The 18,120-nt window shown below is 32.9% G+C and overlaps 1 protein-coding gene and 1 long non-coding RNA gene across 2 annotated transcripts in view; both read left to right on the top strand.

Annotated features, from left to right (window-relative positions):
* The first annotated feature begins 559 nt into the window (after positions 1-559).
* Positions 560-1,571, top strand: LOC138127378 (uncharacterized). Its single transcript, XR_011158200.1, has 5 exons — positions 560-920; positions 967-1,066; positions 1,118-1,225; positions 1,280-1,435; positions 1,488-1,571. It is a non-coding gene; the product is annotated as an uncharacterized lncRNA (long non-coding RNA).
* Positions 1,572-15,131: 13,560 nt separating this feature from the next.
* Positions 15,132-18,120, top strand: part of LOC138125606 (uncharacterized) — a 196,000-nt gene continuing 193,011 nt past the window's right edge. The window contains exon 1 of the mRNA XM_069041036.1: positions 15,132-15,234. The gene's annotated coding sequence lies outside the window, so the exon portion shown is untranslated. The remainder of the gene's footprint in view (positions 15,235-18,120) is intronic.

The following is an 18,120-nucleotide window of genomic DNA, read 5'->3' as shown; positions in this document are numbered from 1 at the left end:
CTTGTTAAGAATTCCAGTATTCCCTGTCCGAATTCTTGAATTTCCATTATCACAGTGTGGTGAAACTCATATGCGATGAACTATTTTACGAAGAAAGCATTTAAAGGTAGCAACGTTATGCAAATAAACCAAATTTTTATTAAACATGTTTCAGAGGACACGTTATGGATAGTTCGAATTTTGTCAAATGACATCTTAAAGTTAAGATTCGTTAGAATCGTCCTTATTGCGACATTAATTTTTCAAATGGCCATGACACTGATTCAAATCTACTTCTTCTGTTATGTCTTGAGTCTCAAAGATTGTGTGAAATTCAGCCCCATTTTTCTCGGCATGTTTTATGTAATAGCGGTATACATATAATTTTAGCGAAAGAAAATATTTTTTTAAATTATTTAGGGAATGCTCAGCATCACAACACTACTGCAAGATGGCGATTTGGCTGAGGTCTGTTTACAAAACACGAAACCATGGTCACTGGATAGTGCTGGTAAAGAAACAATGGCAACAATTAAAACCGAGTCGGCGTTTTGGACAGTTTTTGTGATTGTCAATTTAGGATTGGCACTAATTGCTGCAATTCTATTTGTTCTGCCTGTTACCCATGACGAAGATGTGTTTTTTGCAGTGTACTTCTTTGATAAATATTTTTTTGACTACGCTTCTGTTTTGATTTGGATTTATAAATCGACGTTTTTTATAGTAGCGTTTATGATGGTGAATTGTTCCCATCTGTTTTTGTATGGTATACAACAAATGATTTTTCAAATGTATTTACTTGTGACACATCTTGTCAATCTCACTAACGTAGTTCAATATAACAGTGAAGATAACAGTTCTCTGCTTAAAAATGAACATTACCAAATGGAAGTTGAAAATAGAATTAAATTTTGTATCAAAAAACACGTGGAGATAATAAGGTAAATATTTCTACAGCAGTATAAACAATTGCAAAATTTGTTTCAGTGCCTCATCTGCAGGAGTAAAAAAACTTCGGAAATGGATTCCTCTCTTTGCTCTCAATGGAATTCTTTTATTTATATGCTGTACTTTCTATTGTTTCTTGGTAAGTTGCATTTTTTCTGATATAAGTTTCGACAAGCAAAGATTATTTTAGAACGAAGACAATCCGAAGGGAATATATTACAGAGTTGGTGCCATCTGTATTGTCGGTCTGACCACATTTTGTTCGTTAGCATTTATAGGACAGAGAGTGGAAAATGAGGTAGATACATCTGTTATTTTTTTTTATGATAAATGTAGACTTATTTGGTTGCAGTCAGACCTGTTACTTCGAATTAATACAGAAATACGGTGGACCAGTCTGAATCGAAAAAATTTAAATTTGTTAACGATCATGTCAATAGTGATGAAAACACCGTTGACTCTTAAATTTTCAGATAATCTCATTATTAATTACGCCGTAGGACTTAAGGTTAGTATCGTTCTGTTTATACATATATTTGTTTCACTAATTACCTTTTCAGATTGTTAAAGTGGTTTATACTGTGTTGTGTTTTCTCGTACAGATGAAAAATTTTCTGCGTTAAGACTATACTGTGCGGACCAGGTTACTGTATATTTTTTATTTGTATTACAAAATAAATATTACCAAATAAATGCAACATTGAAATCTGGCTTAATTACACAGAATACATTTCATCGTTTTAAGTCTATCCATCATAATTTGTTGTGTTAAATAGAGCTTCAGATATATGTGTAGTATAGTGTACTTTTTTCGATGATATCGATGGAATTTGGTACCAATTTCTTGTTTCATTTCTCTAATCTGTTGATTTTGTTTAGATTTTGGGAAGAAACCTTTTGAAAATGGATATAGTGGAAGTAAATTATGAAATTTTATTTTTTTTAAATTTTTACAAAAAGTGAAAAAATTAGGTTTATACCATTAGAATTTTTTTCCTGAAAGGAAAAATAATCCGATTTTGAAAGAACCATTTCATTCTCTCAATAGCCATTTCATCAGCGAAATTTTTGTGGGTGTTTATAGATAAATATCTATAAGCTCTTCAGGTACGTTCGTCGTTTACATTGATTTACCGTTTTGAAACGTATACCTACGTCAATTTGGGTGATAGAGTTCTTATGAATCTTATAATATTTATTTTGAATTATACCTATTACATATCAACACGTTGCTGTATTTTGTTAAAAAGTATTAAAATTTAAGCTTTGATCAAATTCGTAACTGACGAGAATTCATTATTTCGTTTAATATACACTATATTTCGTGACCATTAATAATGATTAACTCTTTGTGCTTTCTAAGTACATACATATTATCAAGGTGGTTTCCTGTTCGTGGACTTGAGTTCAAGGTTTTACACATTCATTTGCATTTGAGAAAAATAATTTAGCACTGTTTAATGGTAAAATCGATCAAAAACACATTAGTAAAGTATTGATCCAGATATTTACTACAAAAGACAATGTATATTCATCGTTTGATTACTGTCTATCTATCCAAAACGTATTTCTTAAAGTGCAAAATTCTCTTAGAATTCTAATTACTGTTCTGAGTAATTGTTAATTAGAGGTATGTACTAAGTAAAAAGGCTTCCTTACATGTCTATTATTTTCATTAAAATATTTTATCGATTTTCTTGCCGACTTCAATTATAGTAACAATAAAAAAGATCATTAACAGTTTGTAACAAGGAACAATCCATTTGCCCATAGTGATTTGGACGACATCATTTTGAGAAACATAAAACCATTGGTTTTGCACGAAATAAGTGAAACATTAAACCGACGATGTAGAAGAAGCTTGGAATGTGGAGAGTTCGGCTCTGATTCCTGAGAACACTACGATTCACTCGTTTCGTCGAAGTTCAGCCACATTGTTAGCTAATAAAGGTGAAGACCTTCTTAGACTGAAAAGACACGGAAGGCTGGAAGTCTTCAAGTACACCTGAAAGCTACATTGAAGATTGTGTCGAAAACAAGATTCAATTTGCAAAAAAAAATCTTCATGACGACACAAATAAAGAATGTTCGAAACCAACGACCTCAATATGTAATCAAGAAGACAAGGAAAATTCGGAATACGAAAATTTTCAGAATGCTAATGCCGCGGAAGGCCGACTGCAAGAGCCGTGTAAGTTTCCAGAAAGTGCGAACATCTGTTTATTAAATTAACCTTCCTTTGAGAATTGGCAGTTGTCATAGTCGTACTTTTAATATTTATGCTAATAAATAAGTTATTAATTGTCACGTAAAAATTATTATCATGTGTAATTGGTTAATTTTGTATACATTCACTTACCGTTCTAGAACACCAAAATACTTTACTGTCGAGTTTATCGTTAGCAACTAGTAAACTACTGTCTTGGAAACAGACGTGGTAAACAAGCAAATTTTAAGTTCAAGGTTTTCCAGGTTCTTTTTTATTTGAACAAAACAAGCACTTTATTGATTATGGAAAGATCAAAGGCATTAATAAAGAGGTCTATAGTTCACGTTCCGTAAATGAAATATTCAATAATGATTGATATTATTGATAAGTATATTGATCCAACCATCCCCTACACAATACGAGTTATACAAAGTGTCTATAAAGGGCATACAGTATGTTCCCGGATTGAGTTCACAAGAGGAAGCAAATTTTTAATTTTAATTGTGCGTAAAAACTTCAGAGGAATAACATTTTTTGTTAAAATGTTTATTTTATTAATTTTATTACAGTTGACTTTGCTTTTTGACAATCATCTTATTACTGTTTGAAATAATTTCAAAATGTTGTCTTTAGAACAAAGAATTTATTTGATCCAGTGTTGGACCATTTTTCGTCACATAATTACAAAATTTAATGAAAAATTTCCCAATATTTATGTATCACGCACGGATGTGCAGAAGCTTATAAAAAAAGTTTCTAAAAACTGGATCAGTGACTAATTTACAAAAAATTTATAGTGAATACCTACCTAATAGTGCTGAACAACTAAAACAGCGCATAAGAAACACTGTAGCATTATTGACAATTGAATAAATTGAATGAAACCAGTGACAGTAATTGTGCAACTTGAGGTTTTAAAATGTAAAGTGTTTCCACTATTTAATAATCATTTAATGATTATAACTTACTGCATCATAAGTTAGGTTTTACCTTCTCAAAATAACATCAATGATGAAAAAAATGGCATAGGGAGAATACAATAATTTTTAATAATTTTAATTTATCTTTAGTAAAATGTCTCAAAAGAAATATTAATTAAGGTTAATGTGTGCATTACAAATTTACTGAAGTGCTTCTGCACGGAAATAGAAGATCAATTTTTATGTTAAAAAGCTTCGAATTTCGTGTCTATTATATTTATAGAGAGTAGTTCTACCTAAGCAGGTGATAATGTTCTTCGTCGAGCAGTCAGTTATAAGTGTAGTGGCAGCAGCTTATTCTGTATGTTGTCTTCAAATTAATCTCCATCTTTGAGAAGTAATTTTAACTTGTACTCCGTTACGGTTTTTCAATTTTCTGGTGATTTTTTACATTTATCAATTTCTTTTTTAATATTTTAACGGATACTGTTCAAAACATTTAAAATTAAGAGTTTTGTTAAAACTTTTATTATACAATGGGCCAGTTTACAAATGGGAAATTAAGTTAATCGTAATCAAATGCGCGATTAACTGAACGTGATCAAATTGAACAAATCAAACTTTCGGATTCATGGGTTAATCGTGCATTAAAATTTAATTCAAATTAAATAATTAATTCTCTTTCTATAAAATGACCCTAAGATAATTAGATTATAATGTTTTAAATTCTCTTATTCATACAGTTTTCAAAAAGTGTCCTCAATGGATTTCTTCACGAAAGGGCCACTTAGAGGTATAACAATTATTCAAATATTTGCGCATTTCATGCATTTTATGAGTAATATTTCAGACGACTCTCTATGGATAATCCGAATTATGGCGGTTGATGTGCTGAAGTTAAGACTCACGAAAATCCTCCTTTCCTTCACATTGATCTTTCACTGCATTTTTAGTTTCACGGATATTGTTAAATATAGTCCTATATTTTTTGGGATGATTTACGTAATACTTCACCGTGATTTTTTACAAAATAGAAACTGTTTTCTTTTTCAGGCAATGCTCAACATCGCAGCTCTTCTCTTTGATAGCGAAATTGCTTTCAGTGCTTTAACAGATTTCAAACTCTGGGCCTTGGACAGTGCTGGTTATGAAATTCTTGCAGAAATTACAACCGAATCAATCTTGTACTCTTATTTTATAATTGGAAACACTATCTTATCTTTGATACCGCTAATTTTGTTTGTTGTTCGCTATGATGAAGACGGATTTTTTGCTCTACCGGGTGTCCACTCTCAAAGTCGAACATAGGCAATTAACACTGTGCATTCAGTTTATAGATATTATTATCAGAAATTCGAAATTTAAACGTCATGATAAAGTAACGCTTCATTTGGAAGTAAAACTCCCATTCGGTAGCAAAATCGATACCAGTTGATAATTCTATTTTACACAATTAAAACAAATGGAGATTATTGAAGGTAAATGTATAACGATTAAGAAATCAACAGCATTAATTAAAAAGTACACTTCCGAGTTCGAGAAATTTGTGAATTCTTTTGCTTAAATAAGCACACCAAAAACCATAAGATTTTGATAGTTATTTTTTCAAGTTGCAGTATTTGTTCGATTGAATTTTCTAGATTTATTTCTTTTAATAACTGCAAAAAATACCCCACCCTTCAAAAATACCATTTCTGCTGTAACAATCTACGCAGGGTGGCGATACCATTTGGAGACTAAACAATTATTGTCATTGTTTTCTTGTTGAAGCAATAACTTTTTCTCAAATAGCAACGTGTATCCTCATATTTTTTCTAATTAAAGAAATGTTTGAGAATGCTACCTGCAATTTTAACCCAAACAATCTTCTCTTTACATATTTGATTAAGTACATTGATTTGTTTTTCTTTTCTCACTTTTCTAGTGAACCATAGAACTGCAGGAACATGATTGGGACAAGTCTATATACCATAATGGGGGTTTATAAAAATAAAATCTGTATTAAGTTTATTATCAAGAAGGAGACAAAGGTGAAATATAGGGATCAACCATGGTGGCAAAAATGATATTTTTCATTATCAATTACCCAATCAATCCAGTCGTTGTAAGCTAAAATATCCACATATAAATCAGGCTTTCCAGTTCCACAGTATCGTGCAAAGAATGCGACACCAGTCAGCTCACCCTCGCAAAGCAAGGGACCTCCAGAATCTCCAGAACAAAAAGCTGCGTCATTACTCGTCATACAGAATGTATGTGATGCTAGTTCGGGATATTCCACTCTGTCACTCCAGTATTGTTTACAAACAGATTTCGGTACTTGTTTAACCAAACCCAGTTTTAGTTTAATTGAAGGTACAAAGTTTTTCGGAAAACCCAATGCTCCTTTTCCCAGTATTTTACAAGGAGTTTGGTAATCATTGAAGAAAGATCTTTTTCTTTTTGGAAATTCGGTCACTTCTTTCACATTTTCTGCCAGTGTGATAATAGCAATATCGTTAACTGGCACTTCTGTTTCTGTCGCGTTATAATATGGATGCATTCTTGCCGATAATATTTTGTAGCGGGTTCCACAAATTATGAAAGTATTGCTTCCAATGATTATTTCAGGTGCCATTCTAAAAATTAAAAATATAAATTGTTTGTACCACGTACCTAAACATTGCTTTAATAAGAAACAAAATTTAAAATCTGTTGGAAGTTTTTCTGTTAACGGCATAAACATGTGCATACTTATTCCCTATGTTCAATTTTAAAAAACACAGATCAATGCATTATGAGTTGCTATGCAACCAACTATACCGAACACCAGAGATTTTGAAATAATGTTAAAAATTGTTCCGATTGATGGAATTGGTCTATCATGTGTTGCATTGGAAATGTCACGCACTTTTCTAATGCTCTGATTGGCATAGAATAACTGTATTATGTGTATTTCTTCTTCAAACAACTCGACCATTTTGTTAATCTGTCAAGTACTTATTTTCGTTACCTTGGTTACGTGATTACATACATGCATTGACCTGTGTTTTTTAAAACTGAACATAGGGAATAAGTATGGGCTATGTTCAATGTTAAAAAAATGTCCCGGTTTCTACCAATTTAATTTCAAAAAATATAAAACCGAGATTGCTGTACCTGATTCCATTAACAGAGAAGCAATGGGCTGAAGTTATCACATGTCTAGGATCTATTAGTGTTCCTCCACATCTGAGCTGTCTATTTTCACTTGCCAAAGTTACCACGTACAAGTAATCACTGATATCGTTTAGTACCTCACCGTTGACAATTCTTGGACGTGCCAAACCAGTGGAAAAGGCTAATTGAAGAACAAAAAATATATCTCTTAACGCTAATTTAAATTTTTAATAATTGTGCATAATATAAATAATATGATTTTGCAAACAATTGTTAAAACATATTTACCAAAAAACAGTCCCGTCAAGCAGAGAAGTGTTGCAATCATGTCTGTCACCATTTAAGCTGTAAAGAAAACTGCGAATGCAATTAAATTTCTAAAAACCTCATTTTACTTACATGTCAGATATAATTTTAATAATATGCACGATCAAGAACATACAATTTTAAATACTAATTAAACTTAACCTAAACAAGCAATAATAAATATGCTAATAAAAAAAACAGTTTAGCATAAATAAGTAAATGTAAAAGTTTTATGTTCGATTGTATTAACTATAATCCATGATTTATGATATCGTTTATTGTCCATAACTACCTTTTTAGGGACTAGCGTGTTTAGGTATTCTTTATTTTCAGATCGGACCTTTTGAATTCCCTATGCGTTTAACAGGAGCAGTGTACGCAAACTTTTTAAACATGGAACTACTGGCTCATTTACTTGAAAATATTCCATTGATTTTTCTCGTAAATCAGTGGTTCCGACATGACGGGGCACCACCCCATTTCAGTCGCAATGTGCAAGGTATTTTAAATCGAATGTATCCTAATCGTTGGATCGGACGAGGTGGTCCACGCCACTGGCCTGCACGATCGCCCGATCTCAATCCTCTGGATTTTTTCTTATGGGGGTACGTGAAGAACGTTGTTTACAACCGACCCATTCGTAACGAGGAGGATCGTCGAAACAGATTACAAGAAGCTTTTGGAACAATTACACCTGAAATGGTCAGGGCCTCTACGGCGTGCACAACTGTGTCTCGAAATGAATGGTGGATATTTTGAGCATCTCCTTTAATTCTTCTTTCTTTGAGTTTTGTTTGTGTTTTGCTTTGTTATTATTTGCTTTCGTTCTATTAAACTCATTTGTTGTTTGCTTTACGACTTCCGCCCAATAATAAATTTGTATTAATAGTCAAATAATTTAATTTTTCGGTTTGTAATTATGTGGTGTAAATAGTAAAATGCAGGTAATAGTTATTTATGTTACAAGTGTTGAAAACGATCCATTGCTTTTTTAGGAACGGTAATATGGCACGAGACGCAGTCGAGCGCTGTATGTGTGTGAGTAAAGCAATGGAGTTTTCACAAGAGTACCATACAATATTTTTTGTGCTGCCTTTTGTAATAAAACATATTTTTGAATCATTAACATAAAAAATATTACTTAAACAAAATTATGTTGGTAATAAATTTAGCACTAAATATGTCAAATGTCAATCTGTCAGTGCTCGAATTTCAAATTCAAACGCAACTTTATAGCTTGCAAAGTCATCAACCGAAATTTTTATAAATAAACTCCCCAAACCTAAAATTAACACATTTTAGCATTTTTTAAATATTTACGAAGCACCTTTTGTTTTATAACATTAGAGACATAATTGTCTTTCAAAGACACTTGATTTGCCACAATTAGTTTATTTTTTCTTGCCTTATATTTCTTGTTTGTCCATTGCAGCACTAGAGTTTTCTCATTTCCATTACCGCACGCTAATCGTCCACTTAAAATGCCAATTGCAACTACTGCAGCACAAAAACATCTTTCACGTTCGATTGAGCATTCCTACATCGCATTATGTTGGATAGTTGTATGTCACTATTTACAAAACACAATTACAGAGCCAAAAAATTAAATTATTTGACCTTGAAATTGTCAACTCAACGTGAACAACGTTTATACGATGACAACTTTTATTAAATTTATTGACATTATTCTTAACCTAAATTTTTTGACAGTGCAATAATGTGCTAAATTTGACAATAAAATACAATCGACCAGATATTTTGAGTACAATGATAATATTTTTGGAAACCAAGCAACGCCCTCATTCATTCTGTTCTTCCCTAGTTTTTCGGCGCTTGACTAACGGGATTGGTGGATTTGATATGATTCTAACTCGATTAAAAAAGCAGATAAGAAAAAGGAATCTCTCTTTCCAGTAACGTTATTGCTGTCGGCACTTTGATCACGAATTGTGTATACTGTTTTTTCCAACATCGCTTATGAAAATGAGTCTCAATTTTAAATTTCTTTATAATTATTTTACTCCCACATTTTTTGAATTTTCCGGATCTGGAATTTCAATTAATGCAAATAACAGTGTTTTAAATTTTCATATTAATAAGTAGGTAGTAGATTGTTAATGTAGTAGATTGTTAAATAAATTTTCCTCGCTAGTGAGTTTACTTTCTCCATTTTCCTCACTAGTGATGCAAACGCCTATTTTCCTCACTAAATTGAGTGATGAAAATATTATTTTCATAATCGATGTTGGAAAAAATAAAATTCACAACTGACTAGCATTTCCGACCCAAAAATGAACGGTTCTTAAATGTTTTGTTGAAATTATTTTAAAAATTAAAATTCTTAATTTAGCGAACCTATTCGGACCGTTACAATACCTATGTTTAAGGCAGCCTATCAAAATATAAATGGCGAACGAAGATCAAAGGATAGCACAAAAAGAGGAGCATTAACAACAATTTCAATCGGTGAAGTACACGAAAGAGTTTGTGTCATCATGTAAACTGGCCCATACACTATTATGGAAACAAGAGTCGTATGATTTGATGAAAATAATGTGAAATATTGTAATGTGGAAATTTAGGGAAACGAAGAAGAATAAAGAGCAGTAAGAAAAATATGAACAAAATGAAAATAATTGTGAATAAAATGATTTTTTTTTACAACAACCAAACGAAAATAGAATAATAATGAGTGAAAGACAAATGCAAATACAAAAAAAAATCACATGATTATGTTATGATCTATTCCAAGCGTATTACTTAACATCATTTGAAGAAGATTCACTGACATATAATGGAGGAATAGAAAAGCGATGGAAAGAGGCTATCGATAAAGAATAGACGCATACAACAAAATTAAGACTTGGAAACGAAGTAGGTCTTTTGCACGAAAGAAAATGGCAATTAGTAGCTAAAGCCTATCAACTAAAAGAAGAAAAGATTTTGAGGAGAATTATGCACCTGTAAGTTACAAGAAAATGTAATACAATCCGAAGCTTTGAAGGAGTTTTCAGAATTTCTGTTTCTTCACATTTCCTACTTCCTCTTCTGTTTTCCTATTGTGGTAGAATATTTTTAGCGGTACATTTTCATTGTTGATGCTTATACAAGAGACAATTTGAATGGAAAAAATTAGATTCAACAGGCACGAGCAAATGTGCATTTAATCAGTTGTCCGGTTGGGACCCTCGCCCACGGCTCGGACGCCCAACTTTCGTCTTCGTGATTAAATGCACGACTTTGTTCACTTGTGTTGAAAATAGCTATTATCGATTAGAAAAATTAAGTTCGCTGGTTAGCGCACAGGAATATTTAATCATACGACTCCCGATTACGAGGAAATGCAATTTTAACAACTTGTCAAATTCTTTGCGAAACAAGTGCTCTAGCTGACAGGTCTCACAAAGCAACTTGATTTTATTCGCTTTTTCATTAAAATGTCTCAATTATTATTTATTAAACATTTTTATTTTTTCAAAACTTTTCAAAAAACAAATAATATTTTTATATTATAGTGACTTTAAAAATAAGTAATGAAAAACATATCACCCCACTTAAACTGCTTCTTTAAAAAATAAATATTATATGGCACTTCATAATCCCCTAAACGCCTTTTCATTTGATATATCACTTATTGAAATCGAACAAGAAATAAAGTTGATAGAGCTTTTAAAATAAAATTGGATCACCTTGTATTTAACCATGGACATCATATGATTTAGGTTTAACAGCATATCAAATAGAATTCTATAAAGGTGGATGGCTTAATTTTTCTCTATTAAAAAGTGACAAATGAAATATTAATTAGTGTTAATGTGTGCATTACTAATGTACTCAAGCGCGTCTGCACGCAATTAGGGGATCTACTTTTATCTTTAAAAACTTTGAATTACGTGTCCATAACATAATAGTATATTTCAAACCAAGGTAAGAAAGTGGTTTCTTGCAGACCGCAGGCAAAGATTATAAACCGAGTCGTAGACGAGGTTTGTAAGTGCCTAAGGTCTGCAAGGACACTTTCTTAACAAGGTTTGAATACAATTTTTTTCCCTACCGGCACAACTTTGTTGAAAAAAGTCAAAAAAGATGGTTATATTCGTGATTAAAACGAAAATTTTGAGAATAGAATAGTAGGCTGTGTTATTTGTTTAATTAACTTGTCATCGCATTTGAAGATTTGAGGTTTGTTCGAAAATTTGATATAAACAGGGTAAAGTAATCTACCTACCTAGCTTATCTGTTTATTTTCCAGATTATATGATTGACCTACCAACTTACTTCATTGAATTGGCTTTCATTTATCAATAACTTATTTCACTTTTGACACTTTTGACATTTGTATTTTGGTACAGTTTTACCATAAACATTTCATGATTAACTTTCTTACCTTAGCGAGAAAGTTGAATTTTCTCACCTCAAATGAGGTATCCACAGCCTACATTTCTAACCGGTAGGGAGAAAAATACATTTACTTAAATACGCGATGGTTTTCTTAGTTGAGCAGTGATAAAGTGTAGTGGTGGAAGCAGCTTATTCTCAATGTCTTCAAATTAACCTCTATCTTTGAGAAGTAATTTTAAGTTTTACTCCCTTACGTTTTTCACTTTTCTTCTTTGCACTCGTAGTATACGATAATTTTTTTTTTGCAAACTCAGTAAAATATGACATTATACTCGTCTTGCTGGATTAATCGGTGCACGCGAGTTCCCGTCAGCATAATATTTTATAACAGGGCTTGGACGTGGACCTTTTAACCTGCATATGAATTCCCGTCAAGGTAAAAATGTACCCAAAATTCTCAACTCGAATTCCCGTCAGAAAAAAGTCTCCGTTATTGAAGCACTGTTACGAAAGTTAGATTCAATGATGAATCTTTTATGTTCTGGCGTTCGTGCAGCAGAAGTTACTATTTTAATAATATCGCGCGTTCAAATGAAATCCTGGGCTGAGTAGGCGTTGGAAAAATTAAACCGTTTAGAACAGTGTAAAGTTTGAATTTGCCGCCGTTTGACACGAATGACATTTGTTTATGTTTAATCGCAACATAATTGAACATGTTTGTTTTCAGCAAAGGGTGCCCTTAGATATTTGCGTTAAGAATAGGAATCGTTAAGTTATTCTATTTTTAATATAATAATATAAAACATTGTACAGAAAGAAAAAAAGAAAGATTTTTTTGGCTCTAAATTTTAGGTTAGCTGTCAACATGCTCCAATTAATCTACGCTTTAAAAAAGCACAACAATTGCCGGTTTCCAACGTCTTCCCAGCCCAGGATTTCATTTGAACACTCGATACAAAGTTCTAATAAATAATTCTTAATAAAAATGAGCCTCTCGCCACAGAATCCAACAACCAATTTTCTTCTAGTTTTGCAACAGTCCTAGCTGTCTGAATCGAAGTGGAATGTCGTGGCATTTAAAAAAAATACTTTCAATAATTTTTTTAACGCTAGTAAGTGTCAAACTGTGACAATTGTGACATTTTAGGACGCCTATGATTTAAAATAAAAATCACTTTTGGCGATTGTACATACATATTATATTTGCGGATCAATTCAACTGATGCTGGAATATCAAGAAAAATAACGAAAAAAGTCATGGAAGAAATTCGATGTTACACTTTTGACCACATTTGGATAATTGGAAAAGATTTCTGACGACTTCTTTTTCATAGACTAGTGAAATAACAATATCTAAAAATTGTAATCCGAGATGCAATTATTTGCACAATTTGCAATTTGCAATTTTACAAAAAAAATATTTTCTTAAAAAATATATAACAACATTATTGTATTTGAATTCACATACAGGGTGATTTTGAAAGTTGTGTAGATATTTTAATCACGAGCTACTGGCTTCATGTAGAACTCGGAAAAAATATTTAAAAAATTCTATATCAAAAAATACGACATTTATTTTTTGAACTACAATTTTTTTAAATTGCTTTTACTTTTCTACGTTGTCCTTCAACCTCGTAGGTAAAATTTCGGCACATTTTAAAAATACACCCTTGTATATCATGTTTTATAAAATGTACGCCAATGCGAAGTAACCTATAGGAAATATGCTTTAAAACAAGGAAACCGCATTGGTGTACGTTTTATAAAATATGATATACAGGGTGTTGTAGTGCCCCGATTCAAAATTCCACTTCACGGCTACCAAGTAGGCCTTGGTTTGTTTACCAAAAATGGAATCCAGTAGGCCATGGTCAAGAAGTGACTTAAGGAATGGTGGGAGGAGAAAGCGCGAAAGCGGGCTTTTTTCCACCCTCGCCGGAGGCAAGACGTGTTTGGTGCGTGCAGAGTGTTTTGTTTAAAAATCTCGTGTTTTTTTGCTAATTCCCGCTGCCATCCGCTGTTGAATTAAACGCTTTTCATTCGCGAATTAACAGACGGAGTGTTTTCCCGTGAGATTTGGTGCAAATCAGTGATATTGACGCTGTCCCATTTTGCCGCCACTTTTTCCCTTTGTCTCACGCGTTACACTAATCTTTGTTCGAGCCAGGACTGTGTTTTGTTGTTACAGGTATGTTTTGCAGGTAGAACAGCATTGTAAATATTAAATTCTGACATGCTAAATTCACAAATTTGTTAAAATCATAATTTGTTCGTATCGGAAGAAAAGTTTGTGTCATGTAATTGGGAAAGCAGTTTAGAGCGACATCAGCGTTCGTTTCGTCACGGGCTGTAATAAATGTTCCGCACTTCGATAGGCATTGATTTGATGATTGGGACTATATAGATCACTGCACGTTGTAGTTTCGTTCGCTCAGCGTAATTTCCTTTCCTTTTGTCCTCGTCCCCTCCGAACCTACGCGTGAGATTCACGTACACACATGGAAGTTGTGTGCCTCTTCCCCTCCGAACATACGCGTGAGATTCACGTACACACATGGAAGTTGTGTGCCTCGTCCCCTCCGAACCTACGCGTGAGATTCACGTCCACACATGGAAGTTGTGTGTCCCGTCATCTCCCTTCCGACCGGTATGCGGATGTAGAAATAGGGCGTGGGGGTGTCGCATGCGTTAGAGGTTGTAGTAATGTTCACACATGTACTCTGTAGTTGTTGTATCTCCATCTAAACGGCTCGTGACGAAATCGCGCGTCCCCGTATCTCAACTGTACCGAAATGAAATATTTTATTGTAATTCGTGTTTAAGAAAAATTTGTTATGAAGTTTGAAAAGATTCCGCCTTTGGGATACCGTTTACGGGGGTTTTATCGGTCCCGTTTTGCAATAACCGCGTTTTATAATTTGTTTATTTTTGTGTTTTGTCGGGAAAAATTCGTTCATTCACCTTAATTCAAAAATCCACTTTGTCGGTTCGTTTGGCGTATGCGAGTGCAACGTGAGATTTGGCATTGTGTCTAATTTCTTGTTTGTCTTTATTTCTTTAAAAATTCACCGTTTGCTATTTCGATTTTGGTAAATTATGTATTTTGTGTTGCATCGTTTAATGCTGTTTATTTGTGTATACCTTTTATTTTGTTTTGTTGCCATCTTGCGTTGCTCGCTTCAAAAATTCAAAGTCATTGCGGATCAAATAATTAAATGAAATAAAAGTTTGGCGTCCCTCACATGTGTGTTTTATTTGCGGCACTCTTCCAACTGGAACCCTCATCGTTTGCATTCCGAACCTTTTCTTTTTTTTTCCGCCAAAAGAAAGACACAACGTAGGGCTCCTCCGATTCGATGACGATCACGACCACATTTGTTACCGTTTGCGCAGGTTCAAATATTTGGCGGAAAAAGTAATGTCTTCAAATCATTACAGTGTATTTTTAAAATGTGCCGAAATTTTACCTACGAGGTTGTTTGACAACGTAGAAAACTAAAAGCATTTAAAAAAATTTGTACCTCAAAAAATAAATGTCATTTTATTTTTTGACATAGAATTTTTTAAACATTTTTTCCGTGTTCTACATGAAGCCAGTAGCTCGTGATTAAAATATCTGCACAACTTTCAAAATCACCCTGTATACATTACACAGGCCTGCAAAACAAAACTTTTTAAGCGATGTTTTGATTTTGATAACTGATATTGTATAACATTGGAACCCTGATTACAAAAATACAATTCATTTTTTTGTATCACGTCAGGTTTTTTCACAATTAACAAAAAAAAATAAGCAATTTATTTAGGAAATTAAGATGTTTATAATAATTCTTAGTTAATAATCTAACTAAATTTTTTATTCCTTATCTTTAACGCTTTGTGAGGAAACTTCTTTTAATTGATTGCCTGCTGTATATTTTTTTTTTGGGTAGGTACATCGCGCTGTAACATCCAACAAAAGTCTACCATCATTGATAGGCTCCATCTTCCTTGATATCACCTCTTCATTTGTTTTATTTCTTGGTCAAGACGTTCCCCTTGTTCCTCGCTGACAGCATCAAGATTTTTAGGAAAAAGATTTAAGTGCGAAAAGAGGAAATTCACTTTCAAACTCATATTACATCCCAAAATGTGAAAATTTTTAAACATGATTCTTACAATATTTTCGTAGTCTTCATCTTTGTGATTTCCAAGCAATTTTTCTACGACGTTCTTAAATGCCGTCCAGGCATTCCTTTCAACAACATTCATAGAATTTTGAAAATCATTACCTTTTTACAAAGATCTTATTTGAGGTCCTAACCTCTTTTAATTTGGCATTGGAGAGATCTGGTAACTTTGTACATTAATACTTGAAACATTGTCCATTTTTATCAAGAGGCTTTACAAATTGCTTCATCAAACAGAGTTTGATATGCATTGGTGGTACCTAATACTACTTTTTTAGGATACAAATAAATTATTTTTTATTATTGCTTCCCGGTACAAGTCTAGTTCTTAAAGGCCACTTCTCTTGAGTCCAATGCTTGTCTCGTGCCCGGCAGTCCCACTCGCAAATAAAACAAGGAAATTTCGAATATCCATATTGTTGTCCGATATTACAATATCGAAATTTTGAAATAATTCATTCATTCTAGGTGAACATTTCAATTTTAAGAAAAAACGATTTGTGAAAAAACTAGACGTGATAGCGCAAAACCAAAATCATTTTCGTAATCAGGGGGTCGAAATTGTTCAAAAACTGTCCATTTTATGCAAACATCGAAATCAGTGCAGACCTGTGTTATTTCAAGGTAAATAAATTTGAATCAAAATTGTTTAGAGTGCGCAGAGTCATTGTGATCGTCAAGAAAACTTGCTGTCAATTTGTCAATTGTATTGCTTAATTTTATTGCTGTTTACGATTTAGTTTGTGTTTTGTGATTCTTGATTTTTTTCCGTATTTTTTATATTAGAATTTCTCATAACATGCATCGGGTGCTAAAAAAAATCAGAAACGATGCTACCTGCTACCTGTGCAAAAAAATGTATACTTTTTTCCATGATCATTGCTCACTGAAAATAGTGAGCAAAGATGGCAATTGAATGACTAGTGAGGAAAAAATATGTTCTCACTAGTGAGCAAAATGTAATGTGTTGCGAGTTTGTCGATAGAATTACGTATCCCACCTCCACCCGGCGGCACGGCAATTTTGCCGAAGTACATACACTATTACGGATAATACTATCAAGTAATAGTGCAGTGCTTATCAACATAATTACCGGCGCGGCGTCTCGCCTCCACATTTTGACTTTTTCGTGTTTTATGTTCTGTGTCAATGTTAAGGAATTTCCTCATGACATGAGTATAATAATCAGTGTTCGGACAGATTTAGGCGATTTAAGTAGTGGGGGACGATTTCATGAACGTGCGGCACGGTACTCGCAGGGCGTCGGGCCCAATGTAATTTCACGATTTAATAATGGTTTGTCTGTTTTTTGAAGCAGTACAAGACTCGACAGATTACCTGGCGTCTTTTGGTTTGAATATTGTTTTCATTATTATTTGATAATTTATTTTTTACTTTACAACCTTATCGAATTTTATTCAAATAAATTCGCTAAACTCTTGGGACGCCACCGGACATTGCTTCCGTCTCACGTTAAATAAAAACGGAACAAAAACTCGGCAAAAACCATACAGTCGACCTGTTCAGCAATAAACACCTTCGCAAGTCGGATTAACTAGCATTATTCCGTGCGCTGATTGTATTTATAATATGAAACCACATCACTACATCAGTAGTGAGCGATTAGTACTTGGGCTACTTGGTTAGCGTTTTTGCATGCAATTATATTAGGAACTGATTCTCCGCTTCCTACCTAACGCCTATTTGAATCCGATCTCTGATAATAATATACCTTTTTGAATTTCAACGACCAATGTGTTCTCTAAGTCCAAACTTTTTAAATTTTTAAAAAGATTTCTCATAGCAACGGAGAGTTCTAAATATTTATTAATTTTTGTATTATATGTCTGTGTTATATTGTGTGAATTTGGAACAGCTATATCTAAAAGATATGCTTGCTTTTGTTGTTTATTTAAAATAATAATGTCTGGTCTGTTATGCTGAATATGAATGTCAGTTAAAACTGTGCGATCAAAATATAATTTGTAATTAATAACAGGTCTATTATTGTATTCAATTTGGAGTCGTTTATTGCTATCTATTAAAGCACTCGTGGTTTAATAGATCTTTAAAAAAAAATTACCAATATTTCAGTGTATTATTGTCATTT

Source organism: Tenebrio molitor, chromosome 3 (assembly GCF_963966145.1).
Source record: "Tenebrio molitor chromosome 3, icTenMoli1.1, whole genome shotgun sequence".
Taxonomy (NCBI): domain Eukaryota; kingdom Metazoa; phylum Arthropoda; class Insecta; order Coleoptera; family Tenebrionidae; genus Tenebrio; species Tenebrio molitor.
The sequence above is the reverse complement of the archived record's forward strand: the minus strand, read 5'-3'. Positions and strand labels throughout refer to the sequence as shown.